This window comes from Jaculus jaculus, chromosome 1, assembly GCF_020740685.1.
Source record: "Jaculus jaculus isolate mJacJac1 chromosome 1, mJacJac1.mat.Y.cur, whole genome shotgun sequence".
Lineage (NCBI taxonomy): Eukaryota > Metazoa > Chordata > Mammalia > Rodentia > Dipodidae > Jaculus > Jaculus jaculus.
In genome coordinates this window covers 338,272,529-338,299,939 of record NC_059102.1, presented here as the reverse complement: position 1 = coordinate 338,299,939, position 27,411 = coordinate 338,272,529, and the positions used below count along the sequence as shown (strand labels likewise).

General features: G+C 42.4%; 1 protein-coding gene across 4 annotated transcripts in view; it reads left to right on the top strand.

The window, feature by feature from the left end:
- The window catches only part of Esrrg (estrogen related receptor gamma), a 606,145-nt gene that overhangs the window by 149,068 nt on the left and 429,666 nt on the right, over positions 1-27,411 (top strand). For all 4 annotated transcript variants that reach the window (XM_045139537.1, XM_004671998.2, XM_045139528.1 and 1 more), the window contains exon 2: positions 7,522-7,613. The gene's annotated coding sequence lies outside the window, so the exon portion shown is untranslated. The remainder of the gene's footprint in view (positions 1-7,521; positions 7,614-27,411) is intronic.

The following is a 27,411-nucleotide window of genomic DNA, read 5'->3' as shown; positions in this document are numbered from 1 at the left end:
GTAGACACTATGGTACCTTTTATTTAACAAGGTGATAGAAAAAGAAAGAATCCAAGCCTTTTCCAGTGATATGCTGATTAAAGTGGCTTTCTGGTAGAAAACAAAAATAGTCAACCCCACCTGATTTGTATCATTTATGGAGATTCTTGGCAGAAATGCCCACACTGATCAATCTCACCCAACCAACATGAATCCACTCAGTGTGGAGCTGGACCGAGAAGCAGAGGCCTGGCTCTTGAAAGCTAAAAGAAGGGCCTCAACCTTTCCTTCCACCAAAGGGTTCTCTGAGAACGTGCCTATGGGAAGACAATGGTCATGAACTGTGTATTTTATACAGAACAATTCTCTTCATAGTAGATCTCTCTCATCCCCACACCTGTGGATATGATGATATATTCATATCAACAACAAATAGGGGTGAACACTTCTGAGTCAAAAAAAAACACCACCAAGAGCTCAGTGTGTGAGGTGGCCCCTCTATGCCAAGTCCTTAGCACCGTCAGAAGATACGTGTCATGCCTAGAGTCACTTTCCAAGCACTGAGAAATGGAGTGGCCACCTCTGGAATTTGAGTATATATTGTACAAATATTTTTTTTGAATCTATTGTGGTTGTCTCATCACTGTTATCCAAGAAGGAAAAAATACTGGGGATGAGATTAATCATGGTGATGAGACAATAGATACATTAGCTACATTCCTTTGTTTCTGTCTGTGGAATTGGTTAGACAGTCCTGGCATTCTCTGTGAGACAAGCAGAACACTGATACGAGCCATGTGTGGTTTGGATTGTTGTTATTTTGTGGCACTAGGGTTTGCACTGAAAGCCTCATGCATGCTAAGTGCATGCTGTACCAGTGATCAATTCCCCACCCCCAACAGAGTGTGTGTGTGTGTGTGTGTGTGTGTGTGTGTGTGTGTGTGTGTGTGGTGTTTGCATGTATATGTGGGTGTATGTATGTGTACAGGTCCACATGCTTGTGTGGGTGTGTGCATGTGGTGGCCAAACACCAACGTTGGGTCTCTCCCTGTATCACCTTCTACCATATTTATTGAGCGTGGATCTCTCCCTGAAGGCAGAGCTCACCTATTCAGCTTCTCTAGCTATCTGGCTTGTCCCTAGGATCTCTGTGGCACCCCATGGTTTTGTATGAGGTGCTTAATGCTTTGTTCTAATTGGAAATGTTGTGTGAGTATCACAAAGACTCTGATCTCTGAATTCCATGTAGGGTGTACATGTAGGGGCAGATCAAAACCTAAGGGTGAAAGGCTGGGCTCAGTCTTGAAGGTGCTTGCTTTACAAACATAGTGGCATGAGTTGGATTCCCAGAACCCATGTAGAAATGGGATGCTTGCCTATAATCACAGCACTGGGGAGTCACAGAACAGCAGACCCTTCAGGCTCCTTGGCCAGCTGTGCTCAGTGGTGAGCTCCAGGCAGACGAGAGACCCAGATAGTGTTTTTGAAGATGACACTTAATGTTGTCCTCTGACCTCCACATACTTGTATATACACATGCCCATGCAATTGCACACATATGAGCACATATACATACATGCATTAAAAAAACACTAAGGGTGTTACAAATACATGATGTATTGGTTCTGTTCAGTTACTGGCCTATATTAGGCTGCTTGTTATAAAACTGGTCACGATAGACTTAGCTAGTGAGGACTTTAACAAAGGGAGTTTATTTGTTAGTAACTAGCCATGAGCTGTCCCAGGGAGAAGGCTTCCTTCTGGTGTTTTGTAATTATCGTGGGGTGGAAGCTGCTCTGGAGGTAATGTTTCTCAGGCCAGTTTGTTGAATTTTTCCTTAACTGTGAGCTGCCAAAAATCAGAACTAGGGCTTGGCACACCCATTTTGATCAGACCAACCATCAGAATCATAATGTCCCAAGTACAAAGTCCACTAATTGGATTTCATTCACTGCACTGAAATATAGCAGCTGAAGGCCCAGAACACTGATGGCTGGTTTTTTTTTTTATTGTTTTTTATGAGGTCCAGAGTCTAAAGTCATTTTTAAAATGTGAGTGATGCAATTTCTTGTATCTTTCATTTGAAATGCTCCTTGGTAAACAGGACTGCAGATTAGTGTATTTGTAATTTAAATGAAGACAATACATCAAGCTGAATCTGAAAAGAAAGGAGAAGTTTAGGAAATGATTCATTCCTCCTTTTGTGTGTGATCTACTGTAGAAAATAATAAATAGGGAAGTAAAAAGGGAGGGTGAGGGAGAAAAAGGTTTGTGGATTTTAGGAGACAAAAATTGGACCATTTCTAGAACAGAGTCAATCCCGATAGCTAAATCTTTGCTTTCTTCAAGCACACTAATAAATTCTGCCTAATTCATTTTTCATTTTCTCCCGGGGTCTGCTTGCAGATTTGGCTTAACAAAGGAAGCATCGTGTTACACCTTTTAAATAATTGATGGCTCTCAATCCAAGCCAGTTTAAAGGAAATTCTGAAAATAGGTACCAATTGAGTAGATACCTCCTTCCTCCCCACATTCCCTCCTTAGCACGCTCTGCCCTTAATCATTGTTTCATGAAGCAACTGTCCCTCCCTCTCCTTATTTCTTTGACTCCTTGATGGAGCAAGTGATGCTGTCAGTAGAGTCTAGGCTTTAGCTGGTGTTTACTAGCTCTCATATATTTCATGTCACCCTATTTTATTTTGCTAAAGATTACTGGGAGCTGTTCATTGTGAATAGGTATAATGAAGGACTCTTAATTAATCCACAGAAATGTTATGTCATCATCAGCACCCAAAGATTGTTTGTTGGATATAAATATTAAAGAAAATGTGGGCTAAGAATTTGTTCCTTTAAATTTGCAGTGTGCTGTCTCCAAGGGTCACCTAGCCCTGTAGAATGGGCAAGCCATAGTCTGGTCCATCTCCAGCTGTCTCTGAAGGTGTCCAGGCTGGGGTGCACAACTGTGTTTTCCTGAGTGCATTTCATCTTCCCTTACTGTGGGTCATTAGCCATGTTAGACTTGGAAAAGAGATTGTTGCTTTCAAGCAGCAGTGATTAGTAGAACATCAGACTGGCCCTTAGCTTTCCTGGCATCTAGGCATGACTGTGCAAGTCAAGTTGCTTTCCAGCACCCCATTTTCCTTGCTTGTAAGATGAGGGTTCTGGGGCCTATCCTATCCAAGGCCTCCGTGAACATCTAGTCTAGTCTCCAGAAGAAGAAGTCACACTGCTTTTGGTTTTAGATACACTGATGGTGCATCTAAATCCATGTTTGAGTGAATGTTAGCTATATTCTCTCTTTTTATTCTGTTTCCTGTTTCTTTCCATAATTTCTTAGTCTTATTTATTTTCTCCCTTGCTACTCCCCACCGTCCCCCTTCCTTCTCTTCCTGACTTTCCATATTACCAGGATAAATGGAAGGATAGTGGCTGACAAAGTGTTATAAGTGAAAATATCAGACAACTTTGTAAAGAAATTACTTATTTTAAGGACACTATTTTCACTTACTGAAAAACTTTCTCTTGCCAAAATTGCATCAGAAAATAGCCAATAGTATTGAATTTGGAAAGACTAATGTAAGTGCAAATATTGGGGAAGTTAACTAGATTCTAAGTTTGAGGAAACTTTCACTGAGGAAAAATTTAAATCTCATTCATCATAGGGAGATTTGGGGTCCAAATGGATGGTTTATTGTTCACTCTCTAAACAGCCTCCAATTTATTCTTTCTTTCATGGAATATCATCCACATAATATCCTTCTAGTTTCCCCTTCATTAAAGCTAGCTTCCAGCTTTGGGGTAGTTGTGGAGAAGCTGAAGTCATTTTCTTGCCCCTTATTTTTATTTTCCTGCAATCAGTATCTTCTGTGTATATCCCTTGTCCAGTATTACCATCTCCTAATCACCAAATCTGCTCAGACCCACAATAACATGAAGAAAGGGATCTCAAAAGCCAAGGAGCTTTTTTTGAACTTGTACTTACTGTTGTTTGTATTCAGAAGAATCAAAGGGGCAGTTTTAGTTTCCTCTTTTAAAGTCTCTATACTTATGGTTTGTTCCACTGGCCGTTACTGTTTGCAAGTTCACGGCAAGTAGATGCTAGTCAGGCTTCAGTACCCAAGGCTATGTAGGTTTCAGCAACTCGGTAAGACAGACTCCTAGGTTTAGGAAATCAATATGGGATTCCCACAGAAGAGGAATGTTGTCACTGGCTGGGTTGTTCATACATGACATGATGTGCCTAGAGTGTCCACTCTTAGCACCAACTTGGGACTTGGTAGCAAGTCTCTCCTTCTGAAGGTAAATAGGTCATTCCCCTTCAAAGGGCATATCTGTAACCAAGAAGTGGTTTCTGCAAGGGAGTGGTGGGTGGAGGTAGGGATGGTATAACTTACTGTTTTGGGACCACTGGCTTTGTGAGGTGAAGGGTTGTTGATAATTTACTTGTGCACATATCCCGTAAAGTTATCCTGTGAGATGGATGAATGCAACCCTCACACATCACAACCACCTTCACATTAAAAGAGCTGTGGAGGGGCTGAAGGGATGGCTTAGCAATTAAGGCCCTTGCCTTCAAATTCAAAGGACTCAGATTCATTTCCCCAGTACCCACGTAAGCCAGGGGTCACGTGCCTCTGGAGTCCATTTGCAGTGGCTAGAGACTCCGGCACACCAGTTCTCTCTGTGTCTGTCTCCTCCCTCTGTGGAGGATGTTTGGAGGCGTCTGCAGCAAAATCCAAGTCACTGTACCTGCGAGCTTTCATTTCACAGCTCTTTCTTTGTGGCCAGTTTACATAAGCCTTATGATTCACTGGATATACCAACAGTTCACAGTTTATAGAATGGTTATGTTTTCATTTATATTTCCAATAGTTTGCTTGGAATTCAGGTAAATCAATAATATAAATAGTAATGAATTTTGTAGGTTCCCTACAGAAATCTTACACTCATACCTAATTGAAATTCCAAAGATGGCTTACAATAGTCTTGTTATTTTTTTCGGTACTTCAAGATATCATCCACATTTGAAGATATGTTTGACCTGTGTTATCGCCACTTAAAACAAGATTTATCTTGGAAAACTTTATACTGTGTTTTACAAATGGTCATCAAAGAGGGACTAGGAGCTAATTATTCATACCTTTCTTTGATCACCCCTCACCAACAAATGTTGAATCTCTTGAGCTGAATGACTATTAAGAATGCTGGATATATCAAATCAAAACAGTGGCTGCAGAAGCCTTTGTTATAATCAGACATTTGGATTTTTAAAATCAAGTTTAGAAAAACAGTTTGACAAGTAACTTTTATTATTTTTTAATTGTCATAAAACGTGAACTTTATTATGACATTTTATGCATGTGTATTAATTGCTTTGATCATACCCACCACCACATTGCCCTTTCTAGTCCCCCCTAATTGGCCTTTTTTCTCTGCACAAATCCCCTGTTCTAGACAAGTAACATATTTTCCATGTTATTTGAACTCTGTATTTACATTGATCATGACCAATATCAGCCCCATTCAGACAGCAACATGATTCAGAAACCCTTTGCACTTCTCCATTGGTTCCTCAGCTTTTTAAAAATCCACAATTAACTATCTGAATGATCTCCCCCGGGCTTAAACCCTGTAGTGTCAGTGGAGTGGGTTCTCTACGGAGGTTTCCTCACACCGACACAAATCACACCTTTCATCAGGTTCCTCTGTTCACAAGCCTAGGAAATAAACAGGGTAATTTTTTAAGCTGGAGTAAGCCTCCCTCTTCTCATTCAATAAGGAAATACTCTACTTTTTTTTTCCTGCCAAGCATTCTCATTTCTCAACCCATCAAATTCTAATTTACCCTAGAAGACTCCTCCTTCCCCACTCATCTATGTTGATCTTCAGCTCATACTCTGTATGAGAATCTCTTTCAAAACTTGCCTTTTGTTTTGTAGCACACAGTTTCTTTTTAGCAAGAAAGCAAAGAAAGCATGATTCCAGTGGGTATTTTGTGTACATTGGGGTGTTAAGAGGAAGCTGCGAATGGAACTTCATTCTTGTTTGTCAAGCATGTTTATTTTCAGCTCCATTCTTCAAGGAAAAGGGGATAAGCTATGTGCTTAAAGGGTGTCATAGTGTCGTAGTGGGTACATTTACTCTCCCTGAGCAGTTTCTATGGTAATCCATGCATCTCTATGAAGTGTTCATGTCCCATGTTTCTGCTGTGAGGACGGTCATACTATAAGGAACATAATGGAAAGTGGCCTAGGACACCTGGCTAGTTAATTATCTCACCTCCTTTATGTGATAAGTTGCACCAGGTTAAGTATCAAGTAAATTACTGGGAGCATTTCAGTCACATGTTGGTCACAACCTTCCCCCGTTTTCTCCCCGAAGCCACCAGTTCAAGGTCCAGATTTCCCCTGGGTTTCTGAAATACCAGTCTTTTGACTGTGTTACATTGACCTCACTGCTAGCACAGAACTCCTAACCAGAAGTAACTTATGAGAGGAAAATAGGGTATTTCATCTTATAATTCTGAGGGAGGTTTAATAATGGCAGGGAGAGCAGGCCACCAGACGTCTTGTCACAGCAGCAAGAAGCAGTCCTGAGGAAGTGCTGGACATCCAGTGGGCAAGAATAATAAACTTCAAGGCACACTCCCAGAGACATATTTCCTCAATAATGCTCTATCTTTCAAAAACTCCACAACTCTCCTAAGTTGCCACCAGCTGGGGAACACATGAGGCTATTTGGGACACTTCTTTAAACCAATACAGTATATAAGGGTAAGAATATGAGAAACATTGAATCATATGTACATGTACTTTTGCAGTTTAAAACTGGTAGTATATGGGCAATTTCATGAAATGTGTCCCAATAGTTTCCTGTGGTAGACATTTTTCCTAAAACATTTGTTCCTGTTTGGTTAAAACATACTCTGAAGTTATATAAAACAGAAGTGTCAAGTTTATTCCAGGAAGAAAAAAACTGTGCTTTTCTTTCAATTCCCTTTAATCTTTATTGGGAGTCACAAAAATAAGAAACAAAGTCCTTATACTAGAAGAAAAGCATGTATTTTGAGACTGATGCAAAACAATTTCCTTGTTCTTGGGCAAATGTTTTTTAAAGTAATAAATGTGTGTTATAATGGGGAAAACTTTGAAGTCTTCACTGTTGTGTTCACTATAACTGAGAGAGAAATTAAAGATTAATAAATTCAAGATTGCTAAAGCTAAGAGAAAGAAAACTTAAAACAAAAGTTAGGACCATATCCTCATTGGAGTGGTAATCTAGCCTTGAATGTATGTATTTAAATATATATTTATATATATTAATCATATATATATATATATATATATATATATATATATATATATATATATAGTGTTTCTATAATCAAAGACCTGTTTAAGGCCGAGCATAAAAAGAAAAGTCCTACTACTAATGTGTGCTTACACATTGGCCTGGGATGGCCAAGAAAATTGAATTTACTTTTTCTCTTTTTTTTCTTTTTTTTGGGGGTTGGATCCTTGCTCATGTCATATAAATGAATAGAGCTGACAGTTTACTGGATCATCAATGAAGCAATACTCTATGATGAAGATGTAAGGAATACATCCCACGCTAACATCATTGCAGTTTGGAAGGTAAGCTGCTCTCTTCAACACCGGGAGCTGTTGATATTCTTTGAACTTGCCTAACATCCTGCCACATGATACACAAGAAGAGAGTTAAGAGGCTTCTTGACACCTTTGTCTATCATGTTGTGCTGCAGGAATTTCATTACTAACAACAACGAGGAAGATGCAATGTTTTCCTTGTTCTCTCGTTTATAATGCAAAGGCAGAATTCTTAATGCCCTTGAAGCTTTTGTTTTGTGGGATGTGCTGGGATGGTGGGTGTCACTGTATGTGGGTCTCATTGGCAAAGGCTTTGCCTGTGTTTCCTCTGATTTGCTAACCTGGCCAGTAAGCCATGATTGTTAGGGTCAGACTATTTCTTCATTTTTAATTTATTTATTTGTAAGCTTAGAGACAAAGAAGAAAGGGAGAGAGGGAGGGAGGGAGGGAGGAAGAGAGAGAAGGAAGGGGGAGAATGGGTATATTAGGGCCTCCAGATATAGCACACAAACTCCAGATTCATGTACCACTGTGCATCTGACTTTACCTGGGTACTTGGAATTGAACCCTAGTCATTAGGCTTGGCAGGTAAGTGCCTTGACCACTGAGCCATCTTTTTAGCCACCAGACTATTTCTATTTCTTTTTTTCTTTATTTTTAAGCATATAATACTCTTCTATTTCCTCCCCCCGTTCCCATTTCCCTCCTCTGGGGTTATTGGATTTGATGTGGAGTCATGAAGATGTCAGTAAGTCCGAATGGGGTAATGGGGGGATCATGGTTTGGGTGTGGCCGCTCACTGTGGCTCTCAGCTTTCCACCCCTCTTTCCCAATGACCCCTGAGCCATGGCAGGCCTGCTGATAGTCTGATTTAGTGTTGAGCTCTTTGTCTTCAGTATTTCTGCTCTGATAGATTGTACTTGATCAGCATGTTGTCACTATCACCCTGGGGCTGGTTGTCAGGCTAACTAAGAGCAGTTTTCATGGTGCCATTTCCACTGCAAATTCTCCTGGGCCCTGGCAGATGTGGAAGAGGTGGCAATTCTCAGGGTGGGCAAGTTGGTTATCTTGTTGTTTTGTGAATGGATCTCGACTCTCCTTTCTCTGCCATAATAGTATCCAGCCAGGCGAGGCACAGCCCTGCTTCTAGCTTCTCTTGCCCTGCCCAGGAGTGGCTCTACCCCTGAGGTGTGATCCCCAGCTCAGCCCAGACTATTTAATTCTCATGTTTTGGTGAAGTGAAACAGCTTTCTCTGGTTTTAGCTCCCGGGAATTTCTTAAAAGTTCTTTCTGTGGTGGTTAGTTATCAGTTGAAAACTCAGTTCTTTCCACAAATAAGCATTGAGTTTATTTCACCCCATATTTGAAGGAAGACTATATATTTCTAAGGTTTCCAACTGTTAGTCCATTGTTCTCCTAGTCCTAGTACCTTCACTTTGAAACATGAACGTGTGGTGATGGCTGCCACCCTGAGGATGGCAGTGTGGAGGAACCCTATGGGGAGACTGCATCCATCACATTCTCATACCAGGTAGAACTCAGGAAGGGCAGATACCTACTGCCTTCTGCAGGGCAGGGGCAGAGATCACTGGGATGCTGAGTCCCTGCTGCCCAGTAGGAGCTGAGGCCCTCCTGCAGGGCAGTGCTGGGAAGCCTGCCCAGGCATTCAAGTGCCCCTGCTGCCCACCGCGCTCTGCCATAGTGCTGGCTCTTGAGTGCTGCGGAGCAGGCCAGGTCTATGAGCAGCTTTCAGCAGGTTCTTCCTTGGGGGTAGAAAATGACACTTTAGAAGTAGACTTAACTTTTGCATGGAGCCTAGGTTATTTTAGTCCTAACTTGAGAATACCTACAGCAGTTGGAGAACAAGTTTCTGAGTGGGCAGTGGATGGGAAGGGTGTGGCTCGCTCTCCTGCTTCTGCTCACACTCCTGGGCAGTGGATGGGAAGAGTGTGGCTCGCTCTCCCGCTTCTGCTCACACTCCTGGGCAGTGGATGGGAAGAGTGTGGCTCGCTCTCCCGCTTCTGCTCACACTCCCGGAGTGGTGTTCCGGCCCCAGGTCATTCACTTCCGTGATCCTTGCATATCACCTGCTTTGTGTGTCCTCTTTAGTTTTTAAGTAGTTTTCAAGTCTACTTGCTAAAAACTCCAGCATGGTGCTGCATAAGAGTACTTGTACAGAAAAAGCTTGGTTTTTATAAAATAGTGTATCACAAGATTGATTTAAATAACTAACTCTCTCCAAGAATTTTAAATATGATTTAATTTTAAAAGAATCAATGGCTACTCGCTCACTCACTCACTCAACGTTTGAGTAGCAGGTCTACTTTGTAATGTGAGGCAGCTGAAGGTGGGGGGAAGGAGAGAGGGTCATAAGTGAGCTGAATAGGAATTCATTTCAAGTTAGAAAAATTGACTCTACTAGATGTTCTCAGGGAAGATGCTTTCACCTTTATCACCTCCAGAGTGCATATGGGGGGGGCAAGTCAAAGTGAGTTTGGAAAAGATAAATCTATTTGCCTGGTGAGTTGCATTATGTACGTACGTAAAAGTGAGGTTTGCTTTGATCCTGCCTATTAAAAGTTTATTTTTAAACTCAGACCGGGCAGGAATCCAGCGATGCTCTTTCTCCTGCAACATATCCTGGGTTTCAGGTCCCCAGCCTGGCAGAATGCAGCTAGGAGGCAGGAAGTAGTTGAAAAGTGTGGACGGTTGATGGGGCTGAGGGCTTTTCCCCCTTCCTCCCTTCCAGTTTTGAAATTCAAATTGAACGCAATTTTCAGCTCATTTGAGGCAGAATATAGTGCTGCCGAGCTTCAGTGGCTCTTAAATTCAAGCTCACAGGAGAAAACAGATATCATCTGTCACTGCGGCTGGGAAAGGCAGGACTACACATTTTATTCATGGGAGGCAGAACCAGAGTCACTAATTCAACCCTTTCTGACTAATCAGCCAATCATTCACCACAAACTGATCATGTAATCAATGAAACATTTACGACACCCATCTTATAAAGTCTAGGAGTAGCTTCCCTTTCTGGCTTTTAAAAATAATCACCCCAGTTTATTTTTGTACCACTGGTATTTTAATACCTTTTGTTGAGAGCGGAGAGCGAACATCTTGGCCATCTTTCTCCTGTCCTTCCTATTTCACTGTTTCCACCTCTAATGGCTTTGTCAATGAGGCTTACTTATGACTTAGAATTAGCAGAAGCTTGCTATGTGGGGACAAATAGTGGCTCCCCCCCTTTTAATCAATAAAGTGCCAGAAAAGTATGCTTCTTTCTGAGGGTGCAGATATGTGCAAATTGAGAGGGAAGACCCATTCTTCCAGTTCAGGGGTGACAAGTGTAGCTAATCTGGAAAGGGGATGTTTTAGGATCCCTTGGGAATGCCTCTTGGTAAATTCCTGCCACTGGATATGTGCCCAGGGAATAAAAATGGATTTGCATGATGAGGATTTGACATTCTCCTGATTTCAGAAAGGGTGGGATACACGGATTCTGATCTGCTGTGCTGTAGGCCATAGGCGTTTCCACTTATGCTTATCCTTGACTGCGTCAGCAGGAGCCAACATTCCCAAGGGAAAATGCGGACCATCAGTCAGCTTCATTAGGGTGGTTCACCTTTTTCTCCCCCCTTTTATTTTCCTCTCAGCTATGAGAAATAATCATCATATTGATTGATAATAGGAGAGAATACACCACAATCAGATCTCTAGCTACTGTTATTTCTTTTTGGTTTGTTTTAGGTAGGGTCTCACTCTAGCCAAGGCTGACCTGAAATTCACTATGCTATGTAATCTCAGGCTGTCTCCAAACTCATAGACATCCTCCTACCTCTGCCTCCTGAGTGCTGGGATTAGAGGCGCGAACCACTATGCCTGGCTAACTACTATTATTTCTAATGAAGTTAGTTCATAGCCATCACACTAAGAATGTTAAAATGTCTTATAGTAAATAGTAAATATATGATCTGACCATATATACTTATGTGTACACATATATGAGTATCTATATATATATGTATATATATATGAGTATATATATATATATATCCCTAAAGCTTCTAAGACTGTGACAGCAAGAACTTCCAAATGTTTATATTTACCTCCACATTAGTAAACTCATCAACCAATGGGTAACGTGCTGGAACATTAGAGCCCAGGTAGATGGTTTTTACTTCATTTCCTTCATAAGAAATAATGCCCTGATGTTACCTATTTCTGTCCATATGATTTCTCAGTGAAGCTCTTGATACAGGAAATCAAGCATATAATTGTGATGTCTAATGGGAAATAAGTATCTGGTCTCTGGTCCCTATTTGTGACCCAGAACTTCTAATTCATTGGAATGGCATGTGTGGGTAGAGGTGTCCTATCATGATGCCACTCTCGGGTGTCGGGACTGGCCCTGGCTATGACAAAGACTCAGCTATGATCAGAAGCTTGGAATCCTCATCCCCACCCCCTCCATCATCTTGGGAGCTGAAACTGAAAATTACTCAGTCACACTTATTTGGCAGGGACTTTAAGAGAAGCCCCGAATCTAGTCTCCAGAGAGTGCATGGAGGTCCTGGGAAGGTGAGGTATGAGGCCATGAAGCTCCATGTCTTTTGTACATTTTTTCTCTATGTATTTCTTCATCTGCTGCACAAATACCCATACAGACACACACATGGAGATTACATTTGTATATCATAGCACACAGGTTTAGTCTTCAATCCCATGGGAATACTTCGAGGTATGCACATATGTATCTGTGTATACGCCAGAGGTGCCTGACTTTGTCACTTTCCATCTTAGTTTTCACCCAGAACACCTCACTGAGCATGGAACTCACCTATTTGCTTGGCTAGCTAGCCTGCCCTCTCCTGTCTTGGCCTCCTCAGAACTGGAATTACAGATATGCATCACAATGCCTGCCTGGCTTTTATGTAGGTGCTAGGATCCAAACTTAGGTCCTCCTGCTTACACAGCTGACACTTTCCCCTCTGATCCATCTTCCCAGGCCACCACCAACTTAAAAAAAAAAATGTTACTTTTATTTATTTATGTGAAAGCAACAGACAGAGAGAGAAAGAGGCAGATAGAGAGGAAGAAAGAGAATAAGTGTGCCAGGGCCTCCAGCCACTGCAAACGAACTCCAGACGTGTGTGCCCCCTTGTGCATCTGGCTAACATAGGTCCTGGGGAATCAAGCCTTGAACTGGGGTCCTTAGGCTTCACAGGCAAAAGTTAACTACTAAGCCGTCTCTCCAGCCCTCACTGCCAACTTCTGATGTGCGGTGAAGTAGGAGGCATTCCCATGGGATTGAAGACAAAAGCTGTGTGCTATGATGTACGAATGTAATCTCCATGTGTGTGTCTGTGTGTTTGTGCATCACATTACACTATATAAGAATAAGTTGACCACTGACAAATGTGTGTGTGTGTGCTTGCACACATGTGCATGCACACCCACAGAAGGGGTAGGGGGAGGATACATCTGAACACAGAAGTGTTCTCTCTTGAGTGGAAAAGTAGGAAAAAATTGATTTTTCTTATGTTACCAAACCTCCAAGGAATCTACATTTTTAGCTAGCTGTTGAATTAATTAAGACAGCTGTAACTTCTCTATGAAGACATCTCATCTCTTTCATTTACAAGCAGTAACTGCATGCTCATGATGTGGCAGATGTACGTTGTGCGAGAGGTTTGTGGTGGATGACAGCAGTTCTCTAGCCTAAGGAATGCAAACATTAGAGGTGAAACAGCAAATCTGTCTCAAATGCTCACCATGAACCCTGCTACTTTTCATCACTTGAAACTCTCTGGTATGCAACGTTATGATCTAATGGGGAGTTGGGTGAAGGATAATACACAAACTAGTTCTGAGTGGGGATAGCAAAATGTGCCACTGAAGGGCTAAATGTGTGGTGGTCTCCAAAGATGCTTACTAACAAACAGAGTTGGGCAAGGGAGAATCACTTGGGGTGCTGTCTTCCTGGAAGAAGTAGGTAGACTGGAGTATCGATGGACAGAAGTAAAGGAGATAAGTCCAGAAAGAAAGAACGGAAGGCATCAAAGAGAGAATTGGATTCAATAGGAAGAGTGAAGAACCCTAGAGGGGAAGAGTTCACCGGTAGGCTATATCCTGTTCCTACCGATTGTTAAATTTCTAGGCATTATGTCAGCCAGTATTTATTTCACAGTATTAAAAGTTAAATTATACAAACTTAAATCACTTCTATTAAGAGTCTCATACTCTAGCGACTGAGCTAGCCATGTGCTTTCAAATCAATTTTATTAAATACAAAATAGTACATACTTGAAGTTTTATCACATTGCAGTTATTATTGTCATTATCAACCATGGCTTGTTTGCTAACTCTCATGATTTGACCACATCTTATATATACACAGGGGTAGAATGACCACACAATATTCCTTAAGTTTGTCTGATTAAAATTATAATAATGCAAGATAAAATCCATGTCCCTTCTTTCAGTTGTTTGGGACCAGAGAGTAACAGGTGCCACCGAAGTTAACATCTGCCATTCTATTTTCAAGCCTTGCTGCTGCCTCATCCTGAATAACTTCCCTCACATGTCAGCTTTCCCCACACATGTCACTTCTCTGTATGTCAGAATTGGGCAGCAAACCTCTCCATTGCATTACTCCACCACACAGTTCTGATTCCATTCCTCAGCTTAGAAAGAAATCCCTGTGAAACCTTGTGTGTTTCCTCTACCTAAATTCTCATTTTCAGTTCTTTCTCCCTAAGCTCTCCCCCACAGCATTTTGTCAGGCTTGATGGAACCCCACTTCTCTTTCAAGGATGTCTTACACATCTTTTTCCCACAGCTTTTCCTGGCCCATTTTGCAATAAGAAGCCAGGGTGTTGAAATGTATGTTGGTACCATTTGATACCTGGACTAAAACAACTCAACCTATTCTGATATGATATATCACTGTATGTTGTTAGCTACCTTGAAGTTTCTGGAAGGACAAGAACTGTTTCACAATTCTTGGAAGTTCCTTGTTCTTTAACACGGACCCCACCATCCCAAATAAAGTTTGTAATGTGGAACCTTTGTCTAGATGGAGGTCCATGTACAGTGAATTAAGGACAGAGAGAATGCTCCCAGAATATATAGTCAGTACTTAACCTATTCTCTGAAAATCAGAGGTGGAACCTTGAAGAGGGAGTGATTGCAGAGAAACCTTGGAGGTCCAGAAATGCTTAGGGAATAAGTAGAGTTTGATATTTATGGGAAAAATCGAAGGTGAAGCTGGAATAAACTGCCAATAAGCCAACATCACCTCTTCCTTGGGTACCAAAGAACAATATGGCTGCAGCAAAATCCTGGAACTGTGTAAATGTAAAGAGATTAAAAGAACCATTAAAGGTGAAGGAAAAAGAAAGACAGGTGTGTAAAAGGGAAAAATGAGTCAGAGAAAGGTTCTTCAGAGGGGATATGAGTCAGAAAGGAAGATTACGTAATGAACCTGGCAGTGTGTTTCAGAAACGAGGTTGGGGACAGCGGTGTCCAGTGTGAGGCTCGGAGAGGAAGGGTATGCACTTAATCATGTGGGTGGGGGAGGGCAGCGCAGGCGCAGGGCAGTGTTGAAAGAGTTCTAGGGGAATGGAAACAGTCTCTGTGAGGACACAGGGCAGATGAGGGCATTGCTGGCGAGATACTTGTGTTTGGATGGGAATCCCAGTCTTAGCATCTTTGTAATTGAGTGGAATTCTGGAGAACAAAAGGAGCTTGGAGGACAAGTGCGATATTCTTTTTCAGGCATTAGATAAAACAGTTTCAGGCTCCTCATAGTCTTTGCACCCCACTTTTCAGATGGTTCACATGATTTTTGGATCTTTGAAGCTTCAGCCAACTAAGCCACCTGTGTCACATATGCCTGAAATATTCTTTTGTTCATTTTTTTTCTCATTCTCACTGTTTAATGTTCAGCATATCACTTGGTTTTGGCCCACCTCCTGTTCAAATGCCACATCTCAGCTTAAACATGTTCTCCATTGTCTGCTTATGTGAAGTCATTTTGTATTTCTCGAGTCATATGGGATGTACTGTTAGATGCTCAATAAATATTTTGAGAAGGAAGGGAAGACAAGTGAGAGAAGGAAAAAGGAAGGGAACAAAGGAAGAAAATTTTAAGACACAGGCTGTCTCAGAAGCTGTTAGCAGAGTACAACATATCTCTTTTGAAATAATCAGGCTTAATTCAGACGTGATCACATGTAGATTTGGGGCCCAGGGAATGGTTTTTAGTACTTTCTATTTATTTTGAGAAACTATTGATAAAAATACTTTACCACATTAAAATTTTCCAAATACAAAATTCTGGAGTATGAAACCCATTTATGTTACTTGGTAGATATTACTAGCACTGACCTGTAGACCTATGCTATATTGAACTAAAATTTATCACCTATTAAAAAGTAGCTCCTCATTTCTCTCTTCTTTAGCTGAGAACACACCCCCCATTCTACCTTCTGTCTCTACAAATATTCCAGGTATCTCATATGACTGGGATCACATAATGCCTGGTTTATTCCACTGAATATAATGTCTTCAAAGTCATCCATGTTGAAACGCATTGAGATCCTATTCTTTCTTAATGTAGAATGATCTTCCACCACATGACTATTTCATGATTTGTCTTTCTATGTGTTTATTGATGAATATGTGGGAACATGTACAGGAGACTGGTGTTTTGAAAACTAAAATATACAATTTACCACATTATCTCATACCCTTGGACCTATGTAGGGCTTGCAGAGCCCAGTGATCCACTGAGAAAGAAGTGTTGTGTGCTTAGCAAAGACAAAAGAATGTCCAGGGACATGATGGCTGAGAAAGAAAAGGAAACACTCCACTTGGGCCGTGTCAGATGTAAGAGGGAGAGGGGAATAAAGAGGCAGAGAGCTAGGTCTTATTGTATCCTGTTAGAAACCAGCCTTCATGGCTCTGTTGCCCATCTCAGTATGAACATCAGATGCAAGGTCACACGTTGGGTTCAGAAAGCACCCGGTTTACACAAGTGACCCATGGAGATGGGCCTATCGTGTGCCAGACCCACCAAGTGCAACCTCTCAGTCCAGAAGCAGACCAAGTAATTCCCCAACTCACTGCTTTTAGGAATGTTATTATGACTTGTTCTTTCAACTTAGGTGATTCTGCATGTTGGCCCACTTCAAGCTGCCTCTGGTCCCTCCCCCGCTGCTCCTCTTGGCCCCTGGAATCCATCCCTGGGGACATTGCCACTGGCCTCTTTGCAGAGACCCTCAGGCCAAGAAAGCCTCTCTCACTTTGTTTCTGCTTAACCCTTGTCCTGTGGGGCTGCAAGGCACGGGCTTGGGTACCTTCCTTGTAGTTGCTATAGTCCCTTGCAGGTGATTAGCAGGTGGTTTCCAAGCAGAAAGGAACATTGCCCCAGGCACTGTGATCCCATAGGCTCTTGCCTTTTTGCTACAAAAGAGAAAAATGGATCCTTTGAAGAGTGTATATACACTATTCATGTACTTTGCAGAAAAAGGGAAGTGTATATAAAATCTCAGGAACAGTGTCAGATTTTGCTTCCGTATCAGAGAGCACAGCTAGAGGGTTGTGGCGCCAGCAGCTTCTGGAATGAGAAAGAAGCAGTTGCCATTTCTAAGCATCTAGTCTTTTAGGAAAAGCTTATTTGAGAATTTCCCTCTAGACACTAATCCTCCAACAAGTTGTACTCCAGTGAGACAGAATGGCCCTGAAAAATAGTAATTGGGGCTGTGCTGAGCTCTCCTTGCAGGGGGAGCGAACTTCCTGACAGCTGGCTGTGCTCAGCATTCAGCTTTGCGCCTGCTTTCCTGCAGATGAAAGCTTTCTTCCCTACCTCTGTCCTCCAGGCCTTTTTGTCACCTACAGGACTACCTTCAGATCCCCCAGGGGAAATATTAGAAGCCTCTTCCAACATCTCGAGCTACTGTCCTCAGCATTAAATGAAACATTAGACTTTCTTTTCATATCTCTGAACTATTGCTTCAAGTGTAATGTAATGTCCTCATAGACAAAAAGAAAGAAAGAAAGAAAGAAAGAAAGAAAGAAAGAAAGAAAGAAAGAAAGAAAGAAAGAAAGACAAAAAGAAAATAACCAGTATATATTCCAGAGTTTTTAATGGTCAGCTTCTCTCTTACTATACGTAGTTGAAAACTGAACTCTAAGAAATTATCACAGGGGCACCGGGGCCGGGGAAATGGCTTAGTGAGGACCATGCTCAAGACACCCCGTGTCCAGTACCTACATCAAAATGGCAGGCACAGCTGCCTATGCCCATAACCCCAGAGCTGGGGAGGCAAAGATGGGAGGATGCCTACTCTAGCCAAATTAGTGACCTCTAGTCTAGGTTCATTGTGAGACACTATCCCAAAACAATGATGCCAGTCTGGAAGGACAACTTAGCAGTTAAGGCACTTGCCTGGGAAGCCTAATGACCCAAGTTCAATTCTCCAGATCCCACACAAGACAGATGCAAAAGGTGACGGAAGCATGCAAGGATGCACATGTGCACAAGATGGTGTGTGTGTCTGGTGTTCGATTGCAGTGGCTGGAGGCCCAGACATGCTCTCTCTCTCTCTCTCTTTCTCTTATTAAAAAAAAAAAACAACAAAAAATGTCAAGCATGACTGAGGAAGGCATCCAATATCAACTCTGGTCTCCACATACATGGACACACACATGCACACATACCCACACACATACAGACATGCATAGATATACAAGTGCACACTATACATATATAGAGAGAGTGAGAGAGATATTCAAAGAAGATAAATTGCCATAATTTACTGCCCTGTCTCTGCCACATGAACATTACTAAGCCATTTGGTGTTTGGATTAGTCATGTAGTCATTCTTCCCCCCCCCCCCCCATGGCTGTTCCAAAGGCAGCTGGCTGTGTCCAAGTCATGGTACAGAATTGGCCAGGGAGCAAACCCTTTGCTCTGTTTTGGTATTGGCCTCTGGATTTAATTTCCCATTCACTTGTGAGCATGTGGGTTTCCCAGAGCAGTAGGCCATACTCCTCGGTTCAGGCATTGCTTAGATGTGTCCAGACCTGCAGAGTAGAGCGTGAGCCTGACACTTTGTCACACAGAGGCCAGAGGAGCATCTTCATGTCCATAACTGGCTCAATCTCAACTGTAGCTAGCCGAGGTGTGCTAGATATCAGGTTTGTCTATGGGGACAAGGGAGTGTGAACTTGTTTGTGGAGACTTTTATTTTGTAGCTTGGCTTACAGTACTTTGTCCTGAAGGGACCTCACATCAGAAATCCCACTTTAAACAAATCAGGAAATGAAGGGATTTGTTTAGATACAACAAACTCTCCCCACAACTACACAACCTCAGGAGCGGTTCTCCTCCGAAGGTAGAGTTTGAATCTTTCTCAAGGTGACTACTGAATTCTTGCCTCATGTTTATGTGACAACAGTCATACAGGTTGCTTGTCCACCTTGTTGGAACCACAAACCAAGTAGATTCCTTGGTTGCCTGTCTGAGAACAGCATGTGGCTCCCAGCACCTGACAGGTGCTCAAAGACTTGGCTTATTTCAGTGACCTAAGTCTTTCTGTAGTATCATCCTGTAGGCAGGTCCAATTTTTTTGTCTGCTCTGGATTACGTGGGAAGAAAAACAGTTGCCTTGGGACACGTACACACTGGTGTGGCGGGGAGAGAAGGCACTGGACCTGAAACCCATGGGTCGCAATAGCATAGGTAGGGTTATTTTGAGTGACATTGTGATGATACCTGTCACCTACAAAGTTAAAACTCTAGAACCACACAGAATTACAGAAAAAAAATCATAATGTTCTAATTAAGTTTATTATTTTGTATTGGGCTGCATTCATAGCTATCCTGGGCCAGGGGTTGGTCATGTCTTGGAAGATGATAAAGAAGGACATCAGGTGTCCGGGGGTATTGAGAGAGCTGCTAGCTGTAAGTTTGCACAAGAACAGTAGCTTTTGTTATCTATTCAATGATGCAGTCTGGGGACCGATTGAGGGACAGTCACAATAGTACCTTGGGAACATGATGGGGTTTTAGTTGTTCTCATTAAGCCTATGAGGTACAGCCTCCTTGTTTGCCCAAGTCACATGCCTTCCCTGTCACTCAAAAAAAATTCCTGGGCTGGAGAGATGGCTTAGTGGTTAAGCGCTTGCCTGTGAAGCCTAAGGACCCCGGTTCAAGGCTCGGTTCCCCAGGTCCCACGTTAGCCAGATGCACAAGGGGGCACATGCGTCTGGAGTTTGTTTGCAGAGGCTGGAAGCCCTGGTGCGCCCATTCTCTCTCCGTCTTTCTCTCTGTGTCCATCGCTCTCAAATAAATAAATTAAAAAAAAATTTAAAAAAATACCTAAGCTAGGACATCAAATCATTTCAACAATCACAAAAAGCCAGGCCATTGGTCTTTAGCAGGGTTGCAACCTTTTCTGGATTGCCATGGCAACAATAGTTTTAATTATAGAGAGCCAAAATTTTAACTTGTATATCAGATGTAGTAAGCCTTTCCTTGTGGACAAAACTCGGATTTGAGAGAAGCTTTGCTTATGCATGTTTCCTTCTAGGCTGGATTTGATTATCTGTTCTAGCAGACAGCCCTTTTGCTTGCGGAATGGACTGGAAGACACTGGAGTGCTAGCTGAAGGGGCTGTTGGACAGAGGCCCTGGTGGTAGCAAACTGGACATTCTTTTTTCTGGGAGACAGCCTGACAGTTGGCCCACAAGTGATTAAGACCCCAGCCCGCAGTTGTCCCCGCTCCTGTGGTGGGGCCACTGGGACCTTCTATCCATTTGTGCCAGTGGAAAGCCGCATGTTGGGGTGGAGTTTGGGGTGTAGTATCGACTGGTGATCACTCTGGACAGCATTTTGGGCAAAGCAAACAATTCCTCCACAGTAGTGATTATGGGAATACACAACTCACAGTAGCTATCTCATCAGAACTCTGGAGGGGTGGGGGAGGTTGAGGCCGCACTTTTCTGTCTCTTCTACCTCCTTTGATTGCCACATGTGCTTGCTCACTGAATCTCTCCTTAGGGCTGGAGAGAGACCACATTGCATCTGTATATTTCTGGGCTGCCGCATTTCGAGAGCTCTTGCAGAGCTAAATAATCTTTTGCTTAGGTAAACATAAATCATCGTCTACCTTCTCTGATCCTTGAGTAGACCTTTTGATACATTCATTAATTATGGCCGCTGCCTGGAGACATGGGGATGGTTGAGTCACTGTTGTGAGCATCTTTCTTAGAATGCCCCACTCCTGACACTGAGACCTAATACTCACTTCAACACGAGGACAGCTAGATGATCTTCAGTCAAAGCGCTGTGCCAAAGTGGTGTGCTTGTGTGCATGAAGGGTTGAGGAAACAGGCAGGCAGCGTGGCAAACACCCCTGGCTCAGTCCCGCGCAAGCTCAGTGGTACAGCAGTTGCAGTACTATTGTGAGCACGGGAGCTGGAGTCACCAGCACCCATACAAATGTGGGGGGCTGTGGTGGACGACCTGTCATCCCAGCACTCAGTAGGCAGAGACGGGGATGTCTAGGCAGGCTGGCTAGACGGACTAAATGAATTTGTGAGCTCTGAATTCAAGTGTGAAACACTGCCACAGTTGAAAAAAAATGAGGGAAGCTGTTTATGAAGACACCTGGCTTCAATCTTTGGTCTGCACATACATGAGCACACAAGTGCGTGTGTACACTCACATGCATGTGACCATAGGGCCCCGGTGCAACTGATTCTTATCTTGGGTGAGTCCTGCAAGAGTATCTTGAATCTCTGGCGTCACCAAATATCCAGTTCATGACAAACCAGCTTTTGAAGGCCAGTGAACCAGGCAGAATCGCTTAACAATAGATACTTTGGTTCTGATTTCTAATCCTATTCTACATTATTTAAAAAAAAAAACACAAACATACACACAGAAAACAAAACATCCCAATTTTTGTTAAATCTTGCTTAACTAATGACACAGTCTCTGTGTTTGTTTTGCTTCCGCACTCAGGAAGCTTTGCGGCTATGATTTTGATTTTGGAGTTTAGGCGTGTTAATTAAGCCTTTGTATGAAAGCAGAGGGGTTCTGTTTCTTGTTTGCTAGTTTAATGAGATTTTGTGTTAAGAATGGCACGGGGAATCTGTCAGAATTAGCTTGGCCACATATGTGTGGCTCAGTGCTTTGAGACCCTTGAAATGTCTGTTTTTAGGACATCAGCAGGGGGCTAATGAAAAGGCTTTGTTGATTTTAACGAATTGCAAGCCACTGTAGCCAAAATAAATATAATCTGCTTTTTGGATTAGTTGTCACAGATGATTTTACCTACTAACGGTGATTAAAGAACCCGAGTGGACCAGCAGCATAGCAGCTCTCCAGCGACTCTTGCTAAAACAGCAATAAACAGAAGTAAATAAAGACTTAGGGCGTTAGTTATCTTTAATAAACAGTGACACCAAATATACAGTGTGTAGGTGTGAAGAGGTGGGAGGGAGGCTTAGGGAAGAACAGGGTGTCACATACCTGCCACAAAAAAAAAAAACACAAATAAAAGCATGTGATTGTTAAAAATACATCGGAATCCAGTGGTCATGTCCATGTGCCAGAGATGTTCCTCACTAGGAAGTGGTTAGCAACCTCGAGCTTTCTCCTCGTTGCTCGACTCCCTCTCCAAATCTAGTCTGGTTCATTGCCATTCTATTCTCATCTTGCCTTGGACACTGGGACCAAAGTTGAAATCCTGCAACTATAGGATTAGAGCATGAAAATGAAGAAAGTGTTAATTACTTGTGTAATTATTAACCTCCTTGCTGCAGTAATTCTACACAGTTAATGAACAGGAGACAAGCACTGTATCCTTCCCTGGGTATTTCTGCTGTGATGAAAAGAATGGCTCTCCCCAGCCCATGAGCCTGATCCTCGCATTTCTCCAGGGAAGTCTCTGAATGCAGTTTCCCTTACTGCTGCTTAACTGAAACCTACAGAAAGGAAGGCTGCAGCTAAAATCTCATAGGCAGGGTATGTGATGACCACCTGAAAAGTACCATTGGTAGGCAAAATGCATACACATCATCATCAAAGGGAACAAACCATGGTGTTACCTTTTTATTTTTATTATTTTTTATATGATGATGGTTATGATGATGATTAACAGCATGTTTTGTATGAATGCATTATGTGTTGGGACTCTTTTTTCTGTCATCTTTGATTTTTAATCACATTAAGTGCTTCCGGTGATACTTTACATCTCATGGAAAATTAAGTACTTTCCTTAAAGTCTTTCCCTCCCGCAGACTGATATCCATCTGTGTGTTGACAGATCCAGAAACTGGTGTGCTCAAAGCCTGGCCGTGGGTCATCAAGTGACCTGACAAAAGAACAGTGGCTTTGGTCTCATGTGCAACAAGTGACAGTAAGATGGTTGGCTGGCCCAAAGGAACACATGCCCACCCACTACTCCAAAAGCCATGGCCTCATCTCTGGTGGTAGGCTCTCCAGAACTAACTGCTATGATATATTTAGGTTTCCCCTTTCCAAGCACAGTGTAAAGTGCTTGAAGAAAGTCTTTCAATTTGATACCTTACAGTAAGCCTCCATGCTGAGTATCCAGCCATCTAGTGTGCCAAGCTTGTGGGCAGGGAACAAGTCAAAATAAGTTCCTTTTTCTTGATGTTCCCACTCCTCTGCAAAATGATAAGACAATAAGTGTACTGTATTTAAAATTGACTCTATCAGGCAGCCAGCAGGGTTAGGGAGAGAATGCAGGAGAGTGAGGAGCAGGAAGCAGTGCAGAGGGAGGTGAGGGGAAAAGCCCCACTGAGCAGCTGCAGGTGGAGCTGGGACTGAGGCAGTTGCAGACGGCATGGGAAGGAATTCAAAGCCAAGAGCAGAGGTCTTCAAGAAGTCCTGATGGGCCTGTAGCGCACACCCTTTAATCCCAGCACTGGGGAGGCAGAGTTAGGAGGATCACTGTGAATTTGAGGCCACCCTGAGACTACATAGTGAATTCCAGGCCAGCCTGGACTAAAGTGAGACCCTACCTCATATAAACAAAACCAACCAACCAACCAACAAGCAAACAACAACAACACAAATGTCCTATGTCCGCAGGGAGGGAAGAGCAGCAGGGATCAGGGGAAAGAGTGCTTGTGAGTCTGTGGCAGTGTGTTGCCCATTGGCAGTAGGTTCTGAGTTTTAGGGGAGCAAAGTGACATGACATGTTATTGCCAAGCCCTGAAAGGTATGCATCAGTATCCTCATTTCACCAATTGAACACAAATGTGAACTTCAGGTAGGTTTGGGACAAAAAAAATAATCTCCCATTGTGTGAAGAGCTGGAGAGATTGCTCAGAACCCACATTGAGCTGGATGCATGCAGCACACACACCTGCATAATCCAAAATGCCATTGGCCATGAGAGGCAAAGTCAGGGAACCCTAAAGACAATAAGCCTGCTAGCCTGACATTCGCATGGTGAAAAAACAAGGTAGAAGGGAAGGACCAAAGCGCTGAGGCTGTCTTCTGACTTCCACATGTATGCCATGATTCTCATGCACTGATACACACACACACACACACACACACACACACACACACACACACACAAAGTCAACATGTGAGTACAAGGCAAAATGAGCATTATCTTGCTCCTCAGAACTGTGACTTCTCTGTGTCTGGAATTAACACTGCAAACCATCTGGTAACTGGGTTATTCTGGACACCGTTTACTTCTTTAAGTCCACCTTTCAAACAAAGCCGCTGAGAGTGCAACCTGTAAACTGCATAAAACTCTGGGTGGTCCCGTGTGTGTCTGCCGCCAGTCTCCCAACGTCCTGTTTTGCTCGTGGCTCCTGCAGCTACTGTAAGCCGGAGCTCAGGCAGTGAGCTGCATGTACCTTGGCACTCCGTGTTCCATTTGTATGGCACCTCCCTCTCACGGCTTAGAATGTGACAGGCACCATGTTGGTCTTCTTCCTGGAACTCCCAAGGGCTTCCTGTCATCCTGTGAGTGGAGAACAAAGTTCTACCACTGCACTACAGAGTCCTACAGACTTTATCTCTGAGTATCTATGGCACAGCCCATTCTTCCTGTATTGGATATATTTGAAGAGTGAGAGACTTATGATCATGACCTTCCTATGCAGTTCCTTCCATTGACCTTTTCCTCTTTGATCCAGAGAGGTCCTGGGCAGTTGGCCAAGTACCTGCTGGGTGGTTCTGAGACCCTGTTGCTAGGGAAAACTGTGTTATAATAAGTGGCATAGCTTTACATGGAAGAGGCTTTTGAGAACTGTACTTAGAATTCATTTATCATTGGAAATTTGTTTTCCACATCCCCTGAACTACTGTAAAGTAAGGAGACAGGTCTCACCATCTCACAATGTATCACCAAGGTTCTAATCTGCCTTGTTTCTTCCATGGTGAATAGGAAATGTAAATAGACATCATTAAACATTCTCTAGGAATTCCTTTGTGTGTGTGTGTGTGTGTGTGCAGGTGCACATGTTAGTATGTGCATAGAGGCCACAGACAATCTTCACTAACCTTCTTCAGGAGCAATGCTTACTTGTCTGGGGACAGTATCTTTCATCTGCCTGGAACTCACCAGGTAGGTTGTTCGGTGGCACATCCAGCGAACCCCAGGGATCTTCCTGTTTCCTCTTCCTCTTTGCTGGGATTACAAATGTGTACCCCCATGTCCATCATTTTTTCTGTGGATTTGGGGGCTGAATTCAGGTCCTAATGTTTCTAAGGCAACCACTTTATGGACTGAGCCCTCTCTGTAGTGCCTCAAATAACTCATTATAAGATGGGAAAGTCTATGTCCAGGTAGACAAGTATAAGCACACATCTGTATATGCAGATGGATGTACACAGCCACAGATATCTGTATTCTTGGTCTTCTGTGTACCTCTGCCCCAAGTTAACCAACCCAAGTTGATCAACTCTATTTGAAAGACTTAAAACATTACACTCTCTTTAGTGAAGAGTCTTGGCTGGATGGGGTCAATAACAAGTTGTGGACAGGCCCTCTCAAAGATGACTCCATCTAAAATCTGTAGGATTAAGTAGACAATAGCATTCATGATATTAGTGTTCTTCTCTGAATAACCTTGCATTTCAACCTTGTACTACACCTAAAAGAGCACTTCTCCATGAAGGAATGATATTGAACTTTAGCTCACTCCAGGAAAAGTATTTCCTTTGTATATATCTGAATCTCTCATGTATTCACAGCTCTCTCTTTTGCTGGGGCTTATGTGGCATCTGCCACCATTTCCCTGAATAACATATCCTGCCGGTGATCCTCAGTCATAGACTTATTAGAATACAATTTAATATAGGCACTGTGTTCATCTTCCATGGAAGTATGACTTGGGTGTCTGGCATTTTGAAATAAGGGAAGTAATTATCTTGTTATACCACACTATCCTGACAGGTGGGATGGACCTCAGCAAAAGCCTGGTTCTGCTTAAAATTCAAATTAACACCCGGGTCAGCTCTATGCTGGTGCAGGGACATGATATTCCTCCTTCTTCCAAGACAAATTCGCATGTGGAATCCGTGCTGGGAGCTGCTCTTGTCTGATTTCTGGACAAGGAACCTGGCTGTGGTGAGCGCCTGCTTGTTTTTCCCTTGCATTCTTTAAGAGAAGAATGCCTGCTGCTTTCGTAAGTTATTAAAGACGTGAAATGTTTACTAGAAAACACTGTGAACCTAGCAACGAGTTTCTGCAGGTTGGTGTTCAAATTTGAGAGCTCTTCTGTAGCTTAAGCCCAAATGTTCTTGCTGTGTGGTTAGACTCCTTTCAGAGCCTTCACAAAATAAACTTTCTCAGCTCAGACCTGAAGTGCTGTTCCTAAAATGATTTAACATTTTGACAGAGTGATTGAAGAGTTTTCAGTGCTGTGCAAGTGGTGTTTTCTCTACAAAGGGATGGGCTAGTACCCTTTGCTCATCAGGTAACTGACACTTGCAAATCCATGGTTCTTGCAGAAAGAGTGCAGAGCAGATAAGCCATTGAGATGACCCATGTGACCTTCAAAGAAGGGGACACTCATTCTCAGTTACCTTAAAGGCTAGGCACTCATATTTTCACTCAGAAATGGAAACATTAAAGAAGCAAGCAAATTTGTACCTGGTTGTAGTTGAAACTTAGAAATGTATAACTGCTCATAGCATTATCACTGGTATCAATGGTTGTTTATAAAATGCTCCGAGTCTGTGGTGATCTTATGGAGTCTAGCAGGGAGGCAGTGTGGATATCATTTTCATTTTATAAATTAATGAGGTCAAGTGTTTAACTGATGTGTCTGGGGTCACAGATCTGACTCTGATTTTTAGTTTAGTTATTTTTTTTCTGACTTTAAATATAGAGCTTTAAAACTTATCTAACATTGATGTTTATTGATCAGTTTTTTTTTTTTTTGCTGATGTTCTTCTTTGTTATAAATATTTTATTTAAGCCCAAAGTGCATCTTGTAGGTCACAAATTTGAGTCATGGAGAGATACCTTTAGATGAATATCTTTTTATAAAGAAATTTCGTAGTGAAGAAATTTTTAAAAATGCAGAAGAGCAAGAATATAGGAGGAATTATTAAATTTAAATTTCAGGAACAAACTGAACACACACGTAGGAAAGTTTACAGTTTCTAGACCTGTAAGGAAGAAAATTTGCCTTATGTCTTACTTCTTAAGATGGGCAGCAAATAAGTTCCTCCCACCATCAATTTATACAGTTCAGGAAGAATGAAATGACACAGCAGCAATGGCTCAGGTCACAAGATGCTTTCCCATGTTCCCTG